This window comes from Callorhinus ursinus, unplaced genomic scaffold (assembly GCF_003265705.2).
Source record: "Callorhinus ursinus isolate GAN/ISIS: 27379988/994484 unplaced genomic scaffold, GSC_fseal_2.0 scaffold82, whole genome shotgun sequence".
In the NCBI taxonomy this organism is placed as follows: domain Eukaryota; kingdom Metazoa; phylum Chordata; class Mammalia; order Carnivora; family Otariidae; genus Callorhinus; species Callorhinus ursinus.
In genome coordinates, this window is record NW_027397144.1 from 3,230,048 (window position 1) to 3,251,458 (window position 21,411).

The 21,411-nt window shown below is 54.3% G+C and overlaps 1 long non-coding RNA gene across 1 annotated transcript; it reads right to left on the bottom strand.

Annotated features, from left to right (window-relative positions):
• Positions 1-1,117: 1,117 nt before the first annotated feature.
• On the bottom strand, positions 1,118-16,707 carry LOC141371626 (uncharacterized). The gene is made up of 5 exons (XR_012376715.1): positions 16,481-16,707; positions 14,455-14,520; positions 13,743-13,883; positions 6,085-6,187; positions 1,118-2,352 (listed from the first exon to the last, which is right to left on the bottom strand). It is a non-coding gene; the product is annotated as an uncharacterized lncRNA (long non-coding RNA).
• Positions 16,708-21,411: the final 4,704 nt, after the last annotated feature.

Genomic DNA, 21,411 nt, shown 5'->3' on the forward strand with positions numbered 1-21,411 from the left:
TATTTTATTCAATTTTTGCAAGAATCCTACAAAGTTCATACTGCCTTAGCCCCATCTTGCAGATGGGGAGACTGATACCTAGGTACAGTGAATCCCTATTTCCAGGCCCGCTGTGGCTACTGGTTATGACTTCCACAGTGACAGTGTGGGTCTGCCATGAAATACACACACGGTCATTTATTTTCTCCAACAATCTGCAAGGCAGAAATTACACTCATGTCATAAACGAGGAGGCCAAGGCAAAGAGAGGATGAGTAACTTGACTAACGGCACACAGTAGGTGCCAGGGTGGGGATCTGAGCCAAACATGTGGCCTTTCAGGGAACCGCGGGCTCCATCTCCTGGCAAATGGGGTGAGGGTCCCCTCCAGCCCAATTGTTGTTCTGCCGCCACAGGACCTCACAAGGCCCAAGTCTCCGCCTCTGGGGTTTGGGCTCCGGAGGTTAAGGCTGTCTACTGGGGCCATCGACAGACCCCGCTCTTGGAGCATGCCGGGCCTCAGCAGCTGGGGTAGAGCCCCTCGCCCACCTCAGGGCCCACCTCAGGCTCCAGCTGCCACACACCAGGGACCCAAGTCAGCCTCCAGGTCCTTCAGAGCTTGGGGATCGACAGGCAGCTCCCTCACTCCTCAGGGGTTATTAATTAATGCTAATTAATATCTGTGTTCACAGAGCCAGCCAGGCCCCTGGGCCTGGAGCATCCGAGAACGGAAAATATGAGAAAGCTGGTGCCCTGCCAAGAAACATGGATTATTCAGACTGGCTCGGGCTGGCTAGTGGAGAAGGGCTCCTAGTGACTAGAAGGGGACACTGAGACACAGGTGAGGACCAAGCAGCCCCAGACAGCTTCAAAAGTGGTTGCTGTTTGAGGGGCGCCTGGGTGGCTCAGTCGGTTGAGCATCCGACTCTTGGTTTCGGCTCAGGTCAGGATTTCAGGGTCATGAGATGGAGCCCCATGTTGGACTCCACCCTTAGTATGGAATCTGCTTCAGATTCTCTCTCCCTCTCCCTCTGCTTCTCCCTACCCCCCACCCTGGCTTGTGCTTGCTCTCTCTCTCTCTCTCTCAAATAAATAAATAAATAAAATCCTAAAAAAAAAAAATCGGTTGTCATTTTTTTTTTAAGATTTTATTTGTACATTTGAGACACAGAGATACAGAAAGCATGAGCAGGGAGAGGGGCAGAGGGAGAGGGAGAAGCAGGCTCCCTGCTAAGCCAGGAGCCAGACGTGGGGCTCAATCCCAGGACCCTGGGATCATGACCCGAGCCAAAGGCAGACACTTAACCATCTGAGCCACCCAGGCGCCCCAGTGGTTGCCATTTGAAAGAACAAAGAGATGAGCCTTGGAAACCCATCAGCTCTGGGTCCCACCCCCAAACCTCAGTTTCCTCATCTGTAAACAGGATGAGAATTCCTTTTCTTAAATGTGACAGGGAGGGGACTCATCAAGCTTTGATGCATGTAAAACGCTTTGCACATAAAACTTCCTTTCCCTGGCTGCTCACGGGTGCAGCCAGGTGCCTCAGTTTCCCTTTTCGGACACATGAGGAGGGGGCAGGGCACCTCCTTGCTGCTGCTACCTCTGGGTGGGTCCCCAGGGCAGGGCACCCCAGGCCCGATCTCAGGGAACACTCGGGAAAGACCATTTCCAAACAGCCTGATTAATAACGCCATTGCTAGCATGGTGACGAGACGGTTCTGGCCCCTGATTAAAAACAGAAGTTTCCCCCACGTTTGCGGAGACGGAGCAGAAGGGAAAACAAAGACGTGCACACTCGCGCCAGATAAATACAGACGCAAACACATGCACGGCAAATAAACACACACTGGCACACCAAATATACACACAGCCGGCTGCGGAAATCAGGGTGGGCTGGCACAGCCCAGCCCAGGCAGCCCAGAGACCCCCCCCAGGAGCAGCCAGCCACAGGAAAGGTGGAGGACCCCCCCCCCCCCCGCCCCGCACAGATGCTGCCAAGCCCCGACCACATCTGGGCCCTGACCACTGCCGTGCACATGGCCGGGAGCCAGGACTGCTGGAATGCGCGCCCCCGGGAGCAGCCCTTGGCCCACCACAGAAGGGACTTGGTGGAAAAATGCCCCTACTCCTTCTCCTGGCAGGTGCACGGCCTACATGGTCTCCCAGGGGCCCTCAGCCCCCTTCGTTCTCCCCCTCCCCAAGGTCCCTGCCGGTGTCTCGGGCTGCTGTAGCAACGTACTCCAGACTGGGTGGCCTATGAACAACACACATGTGCTTCTCCCGGTTTTGGAGGCTGGGAAGTTCAAGATCATGGTGGCGTTCTGGTGAGAGGCCTCTTCTGCACCCACGGACAGCCGCCTTCTTGCTGTGACCTCACGGGACAGAAAGAGGGCGAAGGAGCTCTGTGGGGTCTCTTTTACAACGGCACTAATTCCACTCATCCCCTCTCCACGCTCACGACCTAATCACTTCCCCAAGGCCCCACCTCCTAATAGCGTCTTAACCTTGGGGGTTAGGATTTCACCATATGCATTTGGGGGAAAATGCACAAATATCTATTTTATCTCCCAAATAAACTATATGCCCCTCCCCCCCCATCCTTGTGTCAGAACATGCTTCTGGGTGGGGGGGAGCCAAACCAAGACGGCACAGAGAAGCACACATGCACAAATACACACTGACCAGTGCGGGGACATGCCAGCAGGGTACGCAGCAGGAGTGCTCAAAGGGGTGATTTCTCCCCTCATCAGACGTGTGACAAGTTCTGCAGACATTTCTAGTTGCCACAGTTGAGGAGCAGGGATGCTACTGGCTACAGGGCACAGAACAGCCCTGCCCCCCCAGCAAGGAAAGGCCAAATATCTGATCTGCAATGTCCAGTACTGAGGTTGAGAAACCCTACGGGAACCCAGTGGATCGTACACCTTGGCACACCCACTGACCCCCACGTGGAAAGAGCTGAGTGTGCACACACCTCAGCCAAATGCAGACACACGGTGGGATTCACAGGCCGCCTCAGACCAGAGAGGCACTGCGGGCCAGGCCCTCGTACTAGAGTGGTAGCTGGCACATTCCAGCCTGGTATGTTTCCCACTGGGATGTATAGACCCCCAGAGGGGACCTGCACGGTCTGGAGGCAGCCTGGACGCCAGGTTCTGCTCCAAGGGCTTTTCCGTGAGAATAACTCATTCAGTCCTCACAACCACTGGTGGTGGGGGGAGATGGGGGGTGGCGGGGGTGGGGAGGTAGTTCACTGACAATTATGCACATTTTACAGGCGAGGAAACAGGCCCAGAGAGGGGAAGTGTGTGCCCAGTGACGCAGCTAGAAATCCAGACGCCCCCTGCAGTATGTGTAGACAGAGAAAGCGGGCTAGAAGGGGACCCCCCCACCACCACCACCACCTGGGGGCTGAGGTGAGGAGGGTCAGGGAAGACTTTTGCTTTCCAAAGGGATTCCTGTATCACTTTGGGTGACTAAGAAATCCACTTTTCAGTGTTTTTTAAACCAGCTGACCCGGCAGTCGGGCACACCTGGGACTCCAACCCCTGCCTCACCATTTTCTGGCTCTGTGAACCTGGGCGAGCCATGTAGCCTCCCTGAGCCTCAGTTTCCCCATCTGCAAAATGGGGATCTGCCCACTCACTCTTCCACAAGTGTGCCTCAAGGGCCCACTGAGGGCCAAGCATTCCGCCCGCCTCTGGCGTGAACAGGATTAAGCCGGGATGGACGCAGAGTGAACGTTCCACCCGTCCCCCCTTCTCCCAAGCATGGAGCTGCTTAATTAGTTTTGGGGGAGCCTTCAGCTCCCCCCCCCACCCTTCAGCATACCATCCCCGTGCCTCTCAGGCCCCAGGAGTCGGGCCCCGCCGAGCCGCGTCCCAGGGCTTCGCGTCCAAATTCGGGGTCAGGGCTTGACACCAGGAGGCGGACAGGGGAGTGGGCTAAATGGTGGTGCCTCCCCCACCACCAGAAGCTGGGACTTTCCCACCTCTGCTTCCCGACGCTGCAGCGCGGGGAGCGAGTGCCACCTGTGGGCCACCAGGGGGAGGTGCGTGCGACTCTGGGAAAGTGGGTCGCCTCTCGGGGTTTCTCCCCAAGCAGGGTACCTGGGGGCCACCCCCGCCCCGAGAGGTATTGGAAGCGGCCCCCTGCCCACGAAATTCTCCTCTACGTCCGGCTTTTCCCGGGTGCTGTTCCCACACTTCATCTTGTCTTCCATTTAACCCTCCACCACCAACAGTAAACATTTATTGAGCACCTACTACTGTATACGGAGATTCAGGGACACAGAAGGAACAAAACAGTTAAATCTCCCTGCCCTTCTGGAGCTTACCATCATACGGCAAAGACAGAAGAGGAAGGAGACAACAACCTATGAGATCATCTCTGGTAAAGTGTTTTAAAGGAGGAAGTAAACAAAGGGATGTAACTAGTGGTTGTAGAGGGGGGCCTGCTCTGGATAAGGTGAGCGGGGAGATTCTCTGGGGCCACAATGTTTGCACGGAGGCCTGAGAGGGATATGGCCCTTGCCATGCCAAGACTGGGGCAAGGCCGTCCAGTGGAGGGCACAGTAAGTGCAAAGACCCTGGGGCAGAAAGGAGTTTAGGATGTTGGACAACAAAGGATGACAGGGTGGCCAGAGCTGAGAGATGAGGGAGAGGTGGGGTAGGATGTGAAGGCCCCTTTTGGAGGCAAATCTGACCCCACACTACCAAGTGGGGAGTAAACGTCACTCTGGGCCGAAAGCGCTCCATCATCATCCAGCTCCACGCAGATACCCTCCCGCCACCCCCACCCCATCCACAACGCCAGCCCGGGACCAGGTGTCCCCCAACAGAGAAAAGTGCCAGTCCCCGTGCCACACCTCATGCTCCTGGGCCTTCGCCTCTGACGATATTCATTCCAATTCCACCACCAAGGGGGTACTGCAGAGGAAATGGGGTGCAGGGAGTGGCCTAGGGCTTGGAGGCACCCAGAGTTGGCCCCAAACGTCCCCTTGGGGATGCCACAGACTAGATTGTTGGGATAGAGGCAAAACATGAACCTGCATGTCTCAAGGTTCTTTGGGTACCAGCTGCCCCATGCCAGGCACTTCATGGACACTGGGACTGGGGGTCGGCTCTTTTGGCAAAGCTGCCACCTCATCCCCTGGCTGCCTCAATGGGAGACCCAGGGACCACAGAGCCAGCCTGGCTCCTGGGGCCAATGCCTCTCGGCTGAGGTGAGCACCCCCACAAGAGGGCCTCCTCAGTCCTCTCTGAGCCCCCAGGACTCCTCCATCCTCCCTGTAGCCAGCCTGTGTCCCTGGCATCCTCAACCCCTTTTAAAGCTGGAGTCTCTGTCTCAGCTTCCCTCAGCTAGACAGTCAAGTTCTCAAGGGTTGTCCCCAGCCCCACACCCCAGATCCCAGCTGGGCCCAATCTCCCTACCTTCGTGCCCTCCAAGAACAAAGTCTCCCCGCGTTGCCTGACAACCCCAAAAAGGACTGCGCAGGGAAAAGGTTAGGTTCCATGAATGCTATTCTCCGGGTCCCTGCCTTGGGTGCCATGAGGGAAGCTATGGGTCTCACTCAGCCCCATGAGGGGAACAGATTCCGTCACCAGGCCTCCAGTCCCGGCTGGCTTCAGCTGTGGGGGCTGCCTGACTCTTGGGGGAGGGGGCGGAGCCTCCTGGAGCTTCTAATTATGGTTTCAGAGGCACAGACTTAATTACTGCCTTTCGAAGGGTTAATTACCCCTAATCGGTTGGGAATCAGGCAATTCTCGAGCCTTTGGAGAACCAAAATATTTCCCCTCCCAGAAGCTGCCAGGCCCCCACCCACTCCACCACTCCTGTCTCCAACCCCAACTTTGGATCTTCTCAGTTTCCCTGTATGGAGGTATGTGGTGAGCTTGGCAGAGTTGGGAAAACCCAAAACCACCAGTCTGCCTTCAGAGAACCCATTTGCCGGGCCTGACACAGGCAAGAGCTGAATTCAGAGAAGGGGAAGGCCCGGGGCCAGAAAAAGCTGGGAAGACTTCCTAGAGGAGGAGGCCGAAGGCTGGTCTTAAGGCCCCAACGGACCCATGTGAGCCTCCAGTGCTTCGAAGATTCTGTCCTACCTGGGGAGCTGCAATTCCTGGAGAGGCTAGAGTTGATGGGTCCAGGCCTGGGGGGCTTGTTTGGAGCCTTGGTTTTCTCATCTGTTAAATGGGGGCAAAGGCACTGTGAACGAAGCACCAAGAGTGAACAGAATTAAGCACATCAAAAATGGCTGTCTTCCTGGAGAAAACCCTGGTGGTACTGAGGTGACAGCCCTCAGAGGGAGCTCACCCAGCCCCACCGGCCACCCTGTTCCTCCCAGTGCCCTTTACCAGGCCTTTTAGCAATGTGAATATTAGAGCCTGCTTTCCTCTTGATCCCTGAGCTGGAGCCTAAACGTACCAAACTGGTTCCCACCTCAGGTGGTTCCCAACTCAAGGGCCCTTTGCCCTTGCAGTTCCCTGTGCCTGGCTGACTTTCCTCCTGATAAGGCTATGTCTGGGAAGCTCTGATCCTAAACAGTCATCTCCTCCAGGGAGGCTTCCCTGCCTATTCTACTTCCCCAGGAACCACTCCCTTTCCTGGAAATTCTCCAACCTATCATGCTTTTATCCCTCTGAAAAATTGCCTTGTTTATATCTTGGCTGGGTGTCCTGGGGCTCAGTTTCCTCATCTGTAAAACGGGCATGATATCTAGAGTCCCCTGAGAGTCCTGGCCGCTGACTGGTGGCCCCAGAGGCCAGGATGCACTGGGACTCTCTGCAGGTCACGGGACAGACTCAGGGGATTCTGAGCAAAGTGAAGGACCGGTGAGCCGGAGCAGGCAGGCAGGTGAGGCCCCCGTGACCAGGCAGTCAGAAGAGGTCAGAGAGAAGGCAGACCTGGGAACGGTGGTCAAGCTGTCATGCCCGTTTCACAGAGGAGGTGAAGTCACTTATCAAGGGCACACAGCCCTGTGGTGGGGGAAGCCAGGATTCACAGCCCCATTTGGTATAGTCCCATGCACACAGGATGGGAGAGGGGTAGCCCCGGAAGGCAAGGGGAGGGAGTGGTGCAGAAGGGCTGTTTCTGGGAAAGGTGAAAAGTTAGTTTGGACTCAGCTGAGCTGTGGAGGTGGGGCTCAGGCCAGGGTGAGGATAAGGACTAAATTAGAGACAGACGGAAAAAAAGGGAGGAAAGGAGGGATGAGGGAGGAAGACAGGGAGGGAGGGAGGAAGAGGAGAGAGGAGGGAGGGTGAGAGAGGGAAAGGGATGAAATAAAGAAAAGAAGGAAGGAAGGAAGGAAGGAAAGATGGATGGATTGGTCAGGACTATTTCAGTCGCCAGCAAAAATCCAAACCCAAACCGGCTTAAGAAAAAAAAAAAAAATCTAAAGAATGTTGGCTTCAGGAAAAGCTGAATCCAGGCTCTCACACAAAGTAACCTCCCCCTCTCAACTAAGCTTTCCTCTGCAGAGCTTTACGCTCAGGCAGCGATTTCCCATGGGGATAAGACGGCCTCAGCAACCTCTGGTTTAGCTTTCAACAGCCAAGAAACTCCAGAAAAAAAGGAGAAAGCTGCTTTTCCAACAGCGCTAGCAAAAATCCAGTGTCTGCCTCCCATTGGACAGACTGGGGTCACATGTCATTCAGAAACCAATCACTGTGGCCAGAAAGGATGGAATGTGCTCATTGGCCAGGCCTGAGTCATGTGACCGCTCCTGGTGCTGGTTCAGCCCCATCAGACTTAAGTGGGCAAAGGGTGGGAGAGGAGACCCTTCGTTCTACAAGTGTTTATTGATCGCTTACTGTGTCCCTGGCGCTGGCCCGGGTGCTGGGGTACCGCAGTGAACAAAGCGGAAAACCCCTGCCCTCGTGGGGCTGGCCGCCCAGGCAAACAGTGAATGGCAGTGTTACCAGAAGGCAATGTGTGCTGTGGGGAAACCTCAAGCAGAAAAAAGAGAGGAAGGGAGCTGAGACTTTATTTATTTATTGTAAGATTTTATTTATTTATTTGACAAAGAGAGGGAGCACAAGCAGAGGGAGAGAGAGGGAGAAGCAGGGTCCCACTGAGCAGAGAGCCTGACATGGATCTCGATCCCAGGACCCTGGGATCATGACCCCAGCTGAAGGCAGACGCTTAACCGACTGAGCCACCCAGGCGCCCTGGGAGCTGAGACTTTAAAGAGGAAGTGGTATCTTAGCAAAGACTTGAGACAGAAGGAGTGGAAAATATCTGGGAAAAGGTGTTCCAGACTGAGGGAAGAGCCCATGCAAAGACCCCGAGGTAGGAGCATGCCCGGTATGTTTGGGGGACGGCAAGGAGGCCTGTGTGGCTGGAGGGAGCGTGGGAGGCAGATGGTGGGAGGTGACAGAGGGGCGACAGGGCACATCATGCAGGGGCCCTGTGGGCCTCGGGAGGGCTTTGGATTTTACCCTGAGTAAGGTGGAAGCCACAGAGCGTTGTGAGCAGAGGCGGGACAGGACCTGACTTGACTCTGGTGGTCATAGGAAGAATGGATGGTCAGACCAACAAAGTAGCCCTCATACATACAGAGAGAGATTCGATGTGTAAAAATGACTGAGTTTCACCTCACTGTGAGCTCGTCTTTCACCAAAGGCTGGTTCTCTATCCCCCATGGCCTCCGAAGTTCCGCCTGCTGCCGTCCCCTCCCCACGTCTCCCTAGGTTTGGTTTGTGGCCCTTAACCAGGGCCCATGGGGAGAGGCACGGGTGAGGTAAGGGGCTGGGAGGACAGACCACTCCTGGGCTCCGCTCCCCATGAGCTAGGGAGCCCCCAGCCCCACCCCGATCCAGGACACGCTTGGGCAGGGTCGCTAGGAATGTTTGCCTTTTGCCCTCTCCAGGTTGGTGGGAACAGGTGTGGCTGGGGGCACAGGAAGCCACAACCTACCCTGAGGTTTTGGGGAGGAGGGAAACTGGGTCATTGAGGGGCCGACACCGGGAGGGAATGCTGAGGAGACAGGAGCTGCCCCCTCCAAAAAGACCCAGGGGTCTGCTGGCCCTGCTGACACCTTGCTCGGTTTGGGTATCAAGGCTCCTGGGTAAGCCCCAAGCCCCTGGAAAGGACAAGGGTGGAGTGGCAGGCCCTGTGGTCGGGCTCGGTCAGAACTGCCGATGAAAGTGCCAATAAGGGCCCTAGAGGTTGGATTTCAGCCCTGAGAGGGTTGGGCAACATCCTGTTGGGCAGGCTCCTATGGCTTTCTCTTCTGCAACCCTGCCCGGGCCCCGGCGGGAGAGGTCCAGGCAGGCGAGCAGGAGCCAACTGTTAACTCCGTGAGAAACACAAACAGCGCCCCTCTGAGAATAGGATAGACACTTGCAGTAGGAAGAACAAGGCCAACAACTTAGGCTCTGCGTCACGTCCTACACAAGAAGTAGCTCTAAACAGACCGTAGAGACAAATGGAAAACCGAAAACAATGAAGCAGACGAAGAAATCTTTGCAGCCTTGGCTTAGGCAAAAATTCCTTAAGTATGTCACCAAAAGCACAGCCCATGAAACAGAACGTTGGTAAATTGGACTTCATCAGAATGAAAATGTGTGCCCTTCAGAAGACATAAGGAGAACGAAAAGACAAACCACAGCCTAAGGGGGAAATAAGTGCAGATTGTACATCTGATGAGGGGCTTGTATCCAGAGTATATAAAGAGTTCTCAAACCCAATACTAAGATTCAGCACTCGTTCATGTTTAAAACTCTAATCAAATAGAACCAGGAGGGAACTTCTACACTCTGATATGTTACCTACAAAAAAAGAAAGAAGGAAAGACAGAAGGAGAGAGAGAGAGAGAGAGAGAAAGAAAAAAGAAAAGAAAAAGAAGAGAAAAGAAAAGAAAGACCCACAGCAAATATGAAACTTAGTTGTGAAAATAGTGGAAGATTTCCCCCCAGAGATCAAGACAAGAAAAGGCTAGCTGTTATCACTGCTTCTTTTCAACATTGCACTAGAGGCTTCCAGCCAGGGCAACAGAGAAAGAAAAGACAAGACAACATGTAAGGATCAAAATAAATAAAACCATCACCATTGGTGAGTGAAGAAATTAGATAATTGGGGGGTATAATAAAATCTACTGATGAACAAATGGGATTAAGTGAATTTAGCATGGTTCCTGAATACAAGGTCAATCTACAAAAATGAATTCTATTTCTCTGTACCAGCAACAAGCAGTTGAAAAATAATTTTCTAAAACCTCAACAAGAAAAACCAGAGTCCCAATTTGAAAATGGGCAAAGGATTTGAACGGTTAGTTCAGCAAAGAGGATCTCTGGAGAGCAGATAAGGATAGGAAAAGATCCTCGACATCACCAGGCGGTAAAGAAATGCAGAGTAACACCACAACGAGATACACTGCACACAGCTTTTGGAACAGCTGGAGTAAGAAGGGCCGATGATACCTGGTGTTGGGGAGGATGTGGAGGATGAGCCAACCCACCACTCCTGGTGGGGATCGCTTTGGGAAACAATCTGACAGTTTCTTAAAAAGTTAAACGTACATCGACCATATAATCCAGAATTGAGAGCATATGTGTACACAAGTGTTCACAGCAGAATTATTCACAGTAGCTAAAAGGTGGCAACAACTCAAATGTCCATCAACAGGTGAATGGAAAAACAAAATAGGGTCCATCCATAGTCAGGCTCCCTGCTCAGCAGGGAGTCTGCTTCTCCCTCTCTGGCGGTCTCTCCCCCCCCCCCCCCCCCCCGCCCCCGCTCGTTGTCTCTCTCTCTCTCTCTCTCTCTCTCTCTCTCTCTCCCTGTCTCGCTCTCAAATAAATAAATAAAATCTTTTAAAACACCATACTGCATCGGGGCGCCTGGGTGGCTCAGTCATTAAGCGTCTGCCTTCAAGTCAGGTCATGATCCCGGGGTCCTGAGATCGAGCCCCACATCCGGTTCCCCGCTCAGCCGGAAGCCTGCCTCTCCCTCTCCCACTCCCCCTGCTTGTGTTCCTTCTCTCGCTGTGTCTCTCTCTCTGTCAAATAAATAAATAATCTTTAAAAAAAAAATACTGCATTTAAAAAGTCAGACACAAAATACTACGAGACAAAGCAGATGAGTGGTTGCCTGGGGCAGGGGAGGAGAAGGGAGAGGGACGGCAATGGGGGCAGGGAACTTTGGGGTTATAGAAGTGTTCTCAGACGCTGGCTTGTGGTAATGGATGCACAACACAGCAAATTTACTAGAAATCATTTATCTGTATACAGACAGCGGGCAAATTATATGCTAAGTAAATTGCACCTTGATAAAGCGATTTCAAAGTTGCTCCAACCATCTGCAGATGGGGTTGTCAGCTTTGGGTTGATTAAACCAACAGGTGGCTTCGGTGACAGGCCCTATTCTGCACACGGGGGACACGCGGGTAGGGAACAAAACAGACAAGAAGCCCCACCCTCACAGAGCTGGCATTGTCCTGGGGAGACAGACAGGAAGCCAGCTCAAGAAGTAAAATCTGCAGCGTCGGGTGGGGGGGTGTGTTATGAAAAATACGGTAGGCATGGAGAGAGTGCAGTTTTAAGTTGGGGGTCAGGGGAGGCTTTCCGAGGAGGTGATGTCTGAGTAAAGACCTGAAGGAAGTGAGGAGAGAGCCACGTAGGGGCCTAGGGGCGGAGGGCAGCAAGCAGGGGGAGCTGTAAGTGCTGCCCTGGGGTGGGAGCGTGCCAGGAAGAGTGAGGAAGCCAGTGGGCCAGTGAGGAGAAGAGAGAGAGGAGGGGAGGGCCGGGAGGGGGTGCGGAGAGCACACAGAGCCTTGTGGGTCATGGGGAGGACTCTGGCTTTTGCTCTGCGAGAGATGGGAGCCGGGGAGGGTTCCCTGAGTCGACAAGGGATAGGATCCGACTCAGGTGTTCAAGGGCACCCTCTGGTCACTGTTAGGGGGACAGCTGTGGGGAGGAGGGTGTGTGGAAGCCAGAAGACCAGAACAGAGGTGACTGCACTGATCCAAGTGGGATATGATGGGGCTGATCCAGGCTGGGGCCCTCGAGGCAGTGAAAAGCAGGTGGATTCTGGCTGGATTTTGAAAGTCGAGCCCTCAGGGTTTGCTGGTGCAGGAGAGAGAGACAGAGACAGAGACAGAGAGAGACGTGGATTACTCCAAGCATATTGAGCTGAGCGTCTGGGCCACTAAGGAAAGAAGTGGAGGCTCAGAGAGGCAGAGGGAGGTGCCCCGGCCACATATGAGGCCCTCATGGCACCCGAGGCATGGCCCTAATTTGAGAGCTCAGGGGGTGTGGGTACCACATGGTATGGAGGCTGCTCTGAGCCAGGCACCTCCTCCCGCTGCCTCCCAAGTCTGATCCCAGTACCCCTCTGGCTGTTCTCTTCCTTTTAGTCTTCATTTCCAGAACTTCTCCTCCCTGGAGAATCCAGTCCATGTGCTTCTGATTCCTTTGTCCTGAACTCATGTGGCCTGAGCACCCCCGAAAGCCTTATGTGGAAGAGTCTAGAGGCAGGGGGTGCGGAGGGGGGCACATTCCTCCTGGGGGCCAGGGCTGCATCTGGCAGCATCTCCAGCGTGTCCGGCAGCAAAGACACCTCCTCCCAGGCCAGGCCAGGCCAGGCCGGCAGCCGCCCAGCACAGACAGACTTTCTTTGGGGCCTGGCCGGCGCCTGCCCACAGCCCCAGCTCCAGCCGCCTTGACGCCCCCCGCCCCCTAGACCTCCCACACATTTCCTCCTACGAGCCATGACCGTGGGATTTGGTTTTCCCCACCCTCTCCCTCTCTACCCAGCCTGCCACTCCCATGAGCCTCCTCCCTGGTGGCCACAGCAGGCCCGGCTCCCCAGGCAGCCCCGGCTCCCCAGGCAGCCCCCTGGCAGGGCCTGTGTGTGGCCAGAGAGCCATAGGGTGGGCGTCTGACCCTCCCTGGCACCGCTCCCATCCTCCGGCTTCTGTGTTCCTCCTCCTCCGCCCCAGCATCTGGGCTGTCTCTGGTCCCCTCCCGCCTCCCTATGTCAAAGGCTTCAGAAGGGCCTCCCTAATTCACTGGCTCTTTATGAGCACTGATCAGCCAGACCTTGCTCTAGCTACTGGGAAGGCAGAGTGACCAATGTTTAGAAGCTAGTACTTACCAGGACCTTTGCAGGCATTGATAAATCCTGCCCCCACCCCCACCTCCCAAGGAGGAGTGAGTGCTCCTGCTCCCATTTTACAGACGGCGAGACTGGAGCACAAAGAGGGGATATTGGCTGCCCAGGGCCACACTGCCAGAAAGTGGCAGAGCCAGGACCAGACCCCCGACCACTCTACTCTTCCGCCTCTCATGAAAGGGACAGCCGAGGAGGTCCTGGCCTTCCGGAGCCCTCGAACCAGAGGAGAGAGACAGGAAATAGTAAACAAACAAGGACATGCCATTCAGTGACAAGGGTGACAAAGATCCAAAGAGGATGGCTGGGGGCTTGCGGACTTGATCCAGGGGTCCCCAGGACCAACCACTCTTGGGGTGAATGATTTCCTAGGATTCACAGAAATCAGAAAAGCTGTGATACGGTCACAATTCATTACAGGGAAAGGACACAGTTAAAATCAGCAAAGGGGGGCAGGTCCCTGGGTGGCTCGGTGGGTTGAGCATCTGACTCTTGATTTCGGCTCAGGTCATGATCTCAGGGTCATAGGATCGGGCCCTGTGTCAGGTTCCATGTTGGGTGTGGAGGCTAGTTAAGATTCTCTCCCTCTGCCCTTCCCCCACTCTAAATAAATAAATAAAATCTTTAAAAAAATAAAGTAAAATAGGGGCACCTGGGTGGTTCAGTCAGTTAAGCATCTGCCTTCGGCTCAGGTCATGATCCCGAGGTCCCGGAATTGAGCCCTGCGTTGGGCTCTCTGCTCAGTGGAGAGCCTGCTTCTGCCTCTCCCTCTGCTGCTCCCCCAGCTTGTGCTCTGTCAAATAAATAAATAAAATCGTTAAAAAAATAAAATAAAATCAGCCAAGGACCAAGGTGCATGGGGCAGGATCGGGGAAAGACCAGGCATGAGCTTCCAGGTGTCCCCTCCCTGTGGAGTCATGCAGACAGCCCTTGATTCTCCCAGCAGCAATGTGTGACACAGAGTATTGCTAACCAGGGAAACTCACCTTGGTGCCCCCGGGCTTTCTGGGAATTGATGATATAGGCAGGCTGACCTCAGACTCCCTTCCTCTAGAGGTCAAGCTGATACTGCATGGTGACTCCAGGCCCTCACCATAAATCATATTGTGAACATAGACTATCTGGCATGGCTAAGGTCGTAGGTACACAGACACTCCTATCAGGCAGGACACTCCGGGAGCTTAAAGATGGCCTCCCAAGAGCAGGGTAAGGGTCACTCCTGCAGACAGAATGTGCGGGATTCAAGCACCCCAAACCTGCAGAGTTAACTCTTTACTGGGCAGGGTTAAATGTTATGGTGGACCAGGAATACATCTTTAAGGATTTCATGTTGAAACTAAAGCCAGGAGGAAGTGGGTCCTTACCTGATTAAGCCTTCAAATAAGACCACAGCCCCAGCTGACGGCTGGATGGCAGTCTGGTGAGAGAACCTGAAGAAGAAGCCATGCCAACGTCTGAGGGCAGAGTATTCCAGGCAGAGAGAACAAGAGTCCCTGTGTGGGACTAAGCTTTTAAGAAGAGGAGGAAGACCAACATGGCCAGTCAAGGATGAGGGAAGGAGGTAAGGCAGGAGGGGCCATACGGAGCCAGGGTAGAAGGCCTTGTGGACAGGATGACAGAAAGAGAGGCGCTGAGGGGGGCACCCCCATTTGGGGCCTGAACAGCTCAGATGGTGGTCGAGCCATACACTAAGAAGGGACAACCTCCCAGATGGACCCCCATGATCCCTGCCTCCCGGTATAGGCACCCTGTGTAATCCCCTCCCCTTGAGTATGAGCAGGACCTTGCGCCTGATTCACCTCTAACAACAGAATGGCACAAAGTTGATAGATGTCACTTCCAAGATTAGGTTACTAAAGATTAAGACTTTCTTCTTGCTCCCACTGTCTGCCTGTCTGTATGTCTCTCTCACTCTCTTGCTTGCTCCAATGAAGGCAACTATCATGTTGTAAGCTGCCTTATGGAGAGGCCCATGTAATGAGCTTGTTTTATTTTTTTTAAAGATTTTATTTATTTATTTATTTATTTATTTATTTATTTATTTATTTGAGAGACAGAGACCCAGAAAGAGCGTGTGAGTGTGAGCAGGGGGAGGAGCAGAGGGAGAGGGAGAAGCAGACTCCCCACTGAGCAGGAAGTCTGACATGGGGCTCCATTCCCGGGACTCCAGGATCGTGACCTCAGCGACTGAGCCACCCATGCACCCCCCCTTGTGGTGAGTTTAGAGCCAACTTCTCAACAGCCAGTGAGGAACTGAATCCTGCCAACAACACCTGAGTGAGCTTGGAAGTGGATCCTTCCCTCACCAAGCCTTTAGATGACACTACAGCCCCAGCCTGTGAGGGACCCTGAAGCAGAGGACCCAGAGAAGCAAGACCCAATTCCTGACTCACAGAAAGAGTTTGCTGTTATTTTAGGTCCCTACGTTTGGAGTAATTTGTTACACAGCAATAGATCACTAACACACCAGGTCTGACCAGAGATCAGGAGGAAAATCAGGAGCTATAGTGTTTGCCGTGTTGAAAAACATTCTAATCGATGTAATAGCCTTGGGTTGGCTTCCCCCCGGTTGCAGAGCCTGAGACAAGGATTGGAGTGCAGCTACTTTATAAGAAGGGGATCCTAGAAAGCACGGGTGGGGAAGCTGGGAAGCAAGATAGGGAGGGGCAGGCAGCAAATACAGAGAGTTTGAATAAGTGCATTACTACACACCTGGGGCTCAGCACCCCCGGGGGCCTCTGAGAGACTGTGTAGGACATGCACTTTCATTATCCCACATGAGGGGCAAGCGTGCTCGCGTACTGACCCATCAAAAGTGATGCAGATTTATTCTCAGGGATGTCGATTCCCTCCCAATTCCCACCTGCATCCGCATGGGCCCTAGAAAGCCCCCAGGCAAAACATCACGGGTGTTTACAAGGGCTGAGGCCAGAGCAAGATGAGTGAGGCACCATAGATTTTTTTCCCTTTGCCTCAGGCACCAATATGTCTCGGCCCATCACTATGACTGACCCCATCTTCATTTAGAATGTTTCTATTTTATTTATCATGGATATTTTGCATTAATTTTGATGATTTCAAACACTGCATTAGAACAGTGTTTGCCTTGGGCGCCTGGGTGGCTCAGTCGTTAAGCGTCTGCCTTCGTCTCAGGTCATGATCCCAAGGTCCTGGGATCGAGCCCCGCATCGGGCTCCCTGCTCACAGGGAAGCCTGCTTCTCCCTCTCCCACTCCCCCTGCTTGTGTTCCCTCTCTCACGCTGTCTCTCTCTGTCAAATAAATAAATAAAATGTTAAAAAAAAAAAAAAAGAACAGTATTTGCCTTGACTATTGAGTTCTTTGGCACCCCCTTAAATTTTGCTTTCCGAGGGAAGTGCTTCACTTCTTACCCTAGGTCCAGCCCTGGGGCTCACAGGAGGAGCTCATCAGCATACCGAGGGGACACGGAACGCCAGCTGCCACATCAGAGGCAGGGGGGCTCAGTTCCATCGTGGTAACAAGTGAGCCCCACATCTTAGGGGCTTAACACATCAGAGATCTCATTTCTCACTCGGCCACCGCCTGCAGCATCGCAGGTCCCTCTAGCTGAAGGAAAAGAAAACAGGGTGGCCGCACCAGCTCTTAAAGCTTCTGCCCAGAAGTGACTCATGTCATGGCTGCTCACATTTCATTGGCCAAAGCAAGTCACATGGCCACACAAGTGGGTGGGGCAGTGAGTTCTGCCCTTGTGCCTGGAAGGACTTGGCAGTACCTGGGTTGAGGCCCAGGGGGCAGCTGGGTGTTTGGGGCTGGCGGGGGAGGGGGGTTCAGGTAGGGATGGAGACATACAAGGCGTCAAGGTCTGATTGGGGGTACTGACTCCCTAGAGGGCGGGTACTAGATTCTTGACATCTGGCAGGCCCATGGGGCTGGTGGGTCCAGCCGCCGCCCCTTTTTTTTTTTTTAAGATTTTATTTATTTGACAGAGAGAGACACAGCGAGAGAGGGAACACAAGCAGGGGGAGCGGGAGAGGGAGAAGCAGGCTTCCCACTGATCAGGGAGCCCATTGTGGGGCTCGATCCCAGGACCCTGGGATCATGACCTGAGCTGAAGGCAGATGGCTTAACCAACTGAGCCACCCCGGTTCCCCCTCACTCTTTTTTTAAAAGATTTTATTTTTAGGGGCTCCTGGGTAGCTCAGTCAGTTAAGTGTCCGACCCTTGATCTCAGCCCTGGTCTTGATCTCAGGGTCACGAGTTCAGGCCCTGTGTTGGGCTCCAGGCTGGGTGTGGAGCCTACTTAAAAAAAAAAAAAAAAAAAGATCTTGTTTTTAAGCAATCTCTACACCTAACACGAGGCTCAAACCCACAACCCCGAGATCAAGAGTTGCACACTCCATCAACTGAGTCAGCCAGGTGCCCCTCCGTTTTTTAAATTAAGAAAGGAAAGTGTTGCCAAGAGCCAGCCCATCTGGTGGCACATCCTTGGCGTTCTTTTTCACTGACCGTATGATATTCCAATCCAGTGAGCCCATAGCTGAGGAAGCACTAAGCTTCCATTCAAGTCTCAGTGGCCATTGAGTTAAGGTGCTGCTTTAAAGAATCATTGACGTTGCTGGTTTTAAGCAACTTGTCCCTCGTGTCCCCCTTATTTCCCCAAAGTTTGGCAACTGCGGGGAGGGGGTGACACTCTGGGGTCCCGCTGTCCGTGAGAAGCCCTCTGGACTCCAGGGCCACCATCTGCCCCAGCTGGCTCTGCAGCTGCTTATAAACTGGCTATTTATAGCCCCACCCACACCCCCAGCCATGTCACCAGACCTCCCCCTCCCCCCGGGCCACCAGTGAGGTCAGCACTGATGGGGAAGGGGAAGTGGGTTGCTAAGAGCTGGGGTTTGTTTGGGATTCAGGGCTGTTCCTGCAACTTCCTGGGGGCCTTTATTTCCTAGAAGCTGAGAAGATTGTGGTGACACCTCAGTCCACTTTCCCTACTGCAGTGTCTTAAAGAAGGTGTCTTGGGGTGAAAGAAGGAACGGGACATTGGGGACACCAGGCACAAACGTATGCCCTCCTCCTGGGCCTGGAACGTGCCTGCACCCCTTTCAGGCAGTGTTCCTGTGCTGTGGCTGTGGGCAACTCTACCGCGGCTCTTTCCATGTACCCCCACTCAGACAAACTGCTCCCCCATGAGCCCCCGCAGCCTCAGCGCCCAGAGACTGAGAGGCCCGACCATCTCAAGGGCCCAGGCCAGGGAGGCACACGTGCGGTGCCCTCCACTCCCACTCCACCCCAGGGCCGAGGCCCCAAATAACTCGGCATCTATATTTAGAAGTTTGTGCAGCAGCGCCAGGGAGCTATAAATACGGCCCCACTCAGCGCTGCCTCCTAACTCCCCAGGCTGGGCCAGGCAGTGTGGGTGGTGGGGGTTAGGAGGATGCCAGCTGGGGCTAGGCAGGGCTCTGCACCAAGAGCCCCTCGTGAGGTGGACCCTGGGGGCCCCAGCCTCAGGGGGAATCCAGGTGTCCAGCCTGCAGGAGGAGACCAAGGGCCCATTGTCAGACCTGCCCTGGGTCAGGGATCAGGGTCAGCCCGCGACTCCCACTTTCTTCCCTGGCTTCCTGGGGCTTCCTGGCTCAGGGACAGCTGTCTGGCCTCACAATAGCTATGTTGCCCTCCTGGAGCCGGCAGCTGGGCTCATCCGCGTGGGGGCTGGCCCGGCCCCTTCCTCTGCCATTGTCTCCCAGGCAGGGGCCTTCCTGTTAGCCCCCCTCCAGCCGGAGACCCCATCTGACCCCCCCCACTTCAGCATGGGCTTGCGTGGGTGCTGGGCAGAGACAGGCAGCACAAGAAGCCAGGAGGCAGGACACCGGGGTCCCCTTGTCTCCCTCTCCTAAGGGCCAAGCTGCTGTTCACTGAGCGTCCACTCCTAGCTACACCCCTGCGATTTGTGCTCTTCTTTAAGACCCTGACCACACGGTCCCAAAGGGGAAGAGATCTGGAGAGATCTGGTTTGCCCGGGACCTCTGATCTGAGATGAGCGTGCCCTGTGACCGTGCAAGCCTCCATTACCCTGCCCGCCAAATGGAAATTGCAGCACCTGCCTTCTAGGGCTGTCGGGAAGATAAGTGAGTTCAGTCCCTGTAGAGTGCTTAGAAGGGGGCCAGGAATACACCGAGGCGCTGGATGAGCACTATCTTCCACCGGGATGATTTGTTACTGTTGTAGCTACAATAACCAAAATATAGACTAGAATGTAATACAATGCAGTATAAATAGTATTATTATTATTTGAATAATCCTGGCTTAGCCACTTCCTAGTTGAGGAACCTCCTACCAGTGGTCCAGCCCTCCAGGTGCCAGTTTCCCATCTGACACATAGGGACCCATTGTGTCCCCGCCTCCCTGCTGTGAAACAGAGGTCACAAGATTGTCCCGGGAAGGGGGGGGCGGGGCACTGCCAAATAGGTCTTCGGGCCTGGAACTTCAGGGCAGAGGGAAGGAGGAGGAACAGTGTGATAGCCCAGCAAGGGCCAGATCAGGAAGCTTGAAGGGGGTTTCCTTCAGTGGGGGGCACGACAGGGGTGTGTGTGTTGGGGGTGGTTACTAAGTATGGAGCCCTACTGGGTGCAGGCTCTTTGCCAGCACTGCAGAGACACGAATGGACCAAAGTCCTGCCTCCGGAGCTGACCGTCTAGTGGGGGTGGGGGCAGATGGTAAACAAGGTAAGTAGGTATAGTCCATGATGAGAGGTGGCCAGGTGGTACAGAGAATGGAGAATCGAGAACACTGGGAGGAGCTGGGGTGCTGAGGATGGGAGGAGATTACATTTGGACTCAAGGGGTGGGTCAGGAAATTGAGCCAAAACACGAAGAGGAGGAGAGAAGGAACCAGGAGGTTATCTGGGGTAAGAATATTCCAGGCAGAGGCAACAGCTCGTGCAAAAGCCCTGAGGTCAGACCGTGCCTGGTGTTTTCCACAAGGAAAACTGCAGCCAAGTGAGCACGGGAAGCGCAGGAGGAGGTGAGGGCACACAGGTGACAGGGCAGATCAGGCAGGGTCTTATGTGCTGTGGGAGGACTTGGGATTTCACCAGGGAGGTGGGAGCCATGAAGGGCTCTTGAGCTGAGGAGGGGTGTGACCTGACTCAGGCGTTCGCAGGTGCCCTTGGGCCACAGTGAGGGGAACCAAGTGTGGGGGCAGGAGCCAGAACACCAAGGCTGGAGATGACAGACCTAGACCAGGGCGGAGGGCCAATGAGAAGGAGAGGGGTGAAGATTCTGGGTCTATCTGAAGGCGAGGCCCCAGGACTTGCTGACAGGCCAGATGGTGGTGGTGGTGCTGAGGATGACCTTCTTCATGCCTTCCCCAACCTTGCAGCTAACATCTCCAAGCCTTTTCTCCTGTTACCCTGTTCCTTCCTCACCCTCTTCTGTGAAGCCAGTGGGCAGGCATTTTAATCCCATTCACCAGACAGGAAAACTGAGTCCCAGGGAGGTCAGACCTGCTCCAAGGGCCCAAGACACACACCAGGGAGGAAAAGACCAAAGAATAGATGGTCACCGAGGGTGAGGGTAGGTGTGGGGACAATACCCAGGGCAGCTCCTCCCGCCTCCCCCAAGCTGGAACCCCCAAGCCCCAGCTCCTCCAGGTACCAACTGTCTGACCTTCAATCCTGTGGGGAGGGCATGTCTAGCCCTGAGGTTTCCAGATTCTGGAAAAAAAAAAAATTCAAAAATCCACTCCACATCTGGTTTGGCCCCCTCCCCTCCCAGCCTCCTCCTGGGTCCTCCCGCCCCCAACACCCAAGCCCCTTGAGTCCTCTGGCAGAACCCTTCCCACGCCCCACCCAGGACAATGGGATGGGGGCGGGGGGTGGGGAGGGAGAGGGCAGGAAGGGGTTAATTCCGGGGGTGGAGGTGTTCCATCATCTCTGGGATAACGCTTCTCTGCTTTCAGCCATTTGTGACCTTTTTTTTCCATGACCAGCCATCTTCCCCCTTTGACCTATCATGGATTTAGTATTTTCTTTAATTTTTTACACGTTTGCAGCCCCAAAACCATGTATTTGAAAAGGAAACTTTATATTGACATCCTAGTTGCAAAACCCTCTCCTTGCTCCGAAGAGTTGGTAAACTGAAAAACAAATGAGAGCACAAGGAACATAAAACCAGCTATTTGGGTTCCAGCTGGATACTGCCCCCGCTAAACCCCAGGGCCGCCAAGGTGTTAAAGACACATCAGCACCCAGTAGAGACTTTCTTCCGGACCTTGAGCTCTGGCAGGGTCTCAAGGACTGGGCTGCCTGCTAACGGGTCCCAGCTCAGCCACTTGTTACCTGTGCCTC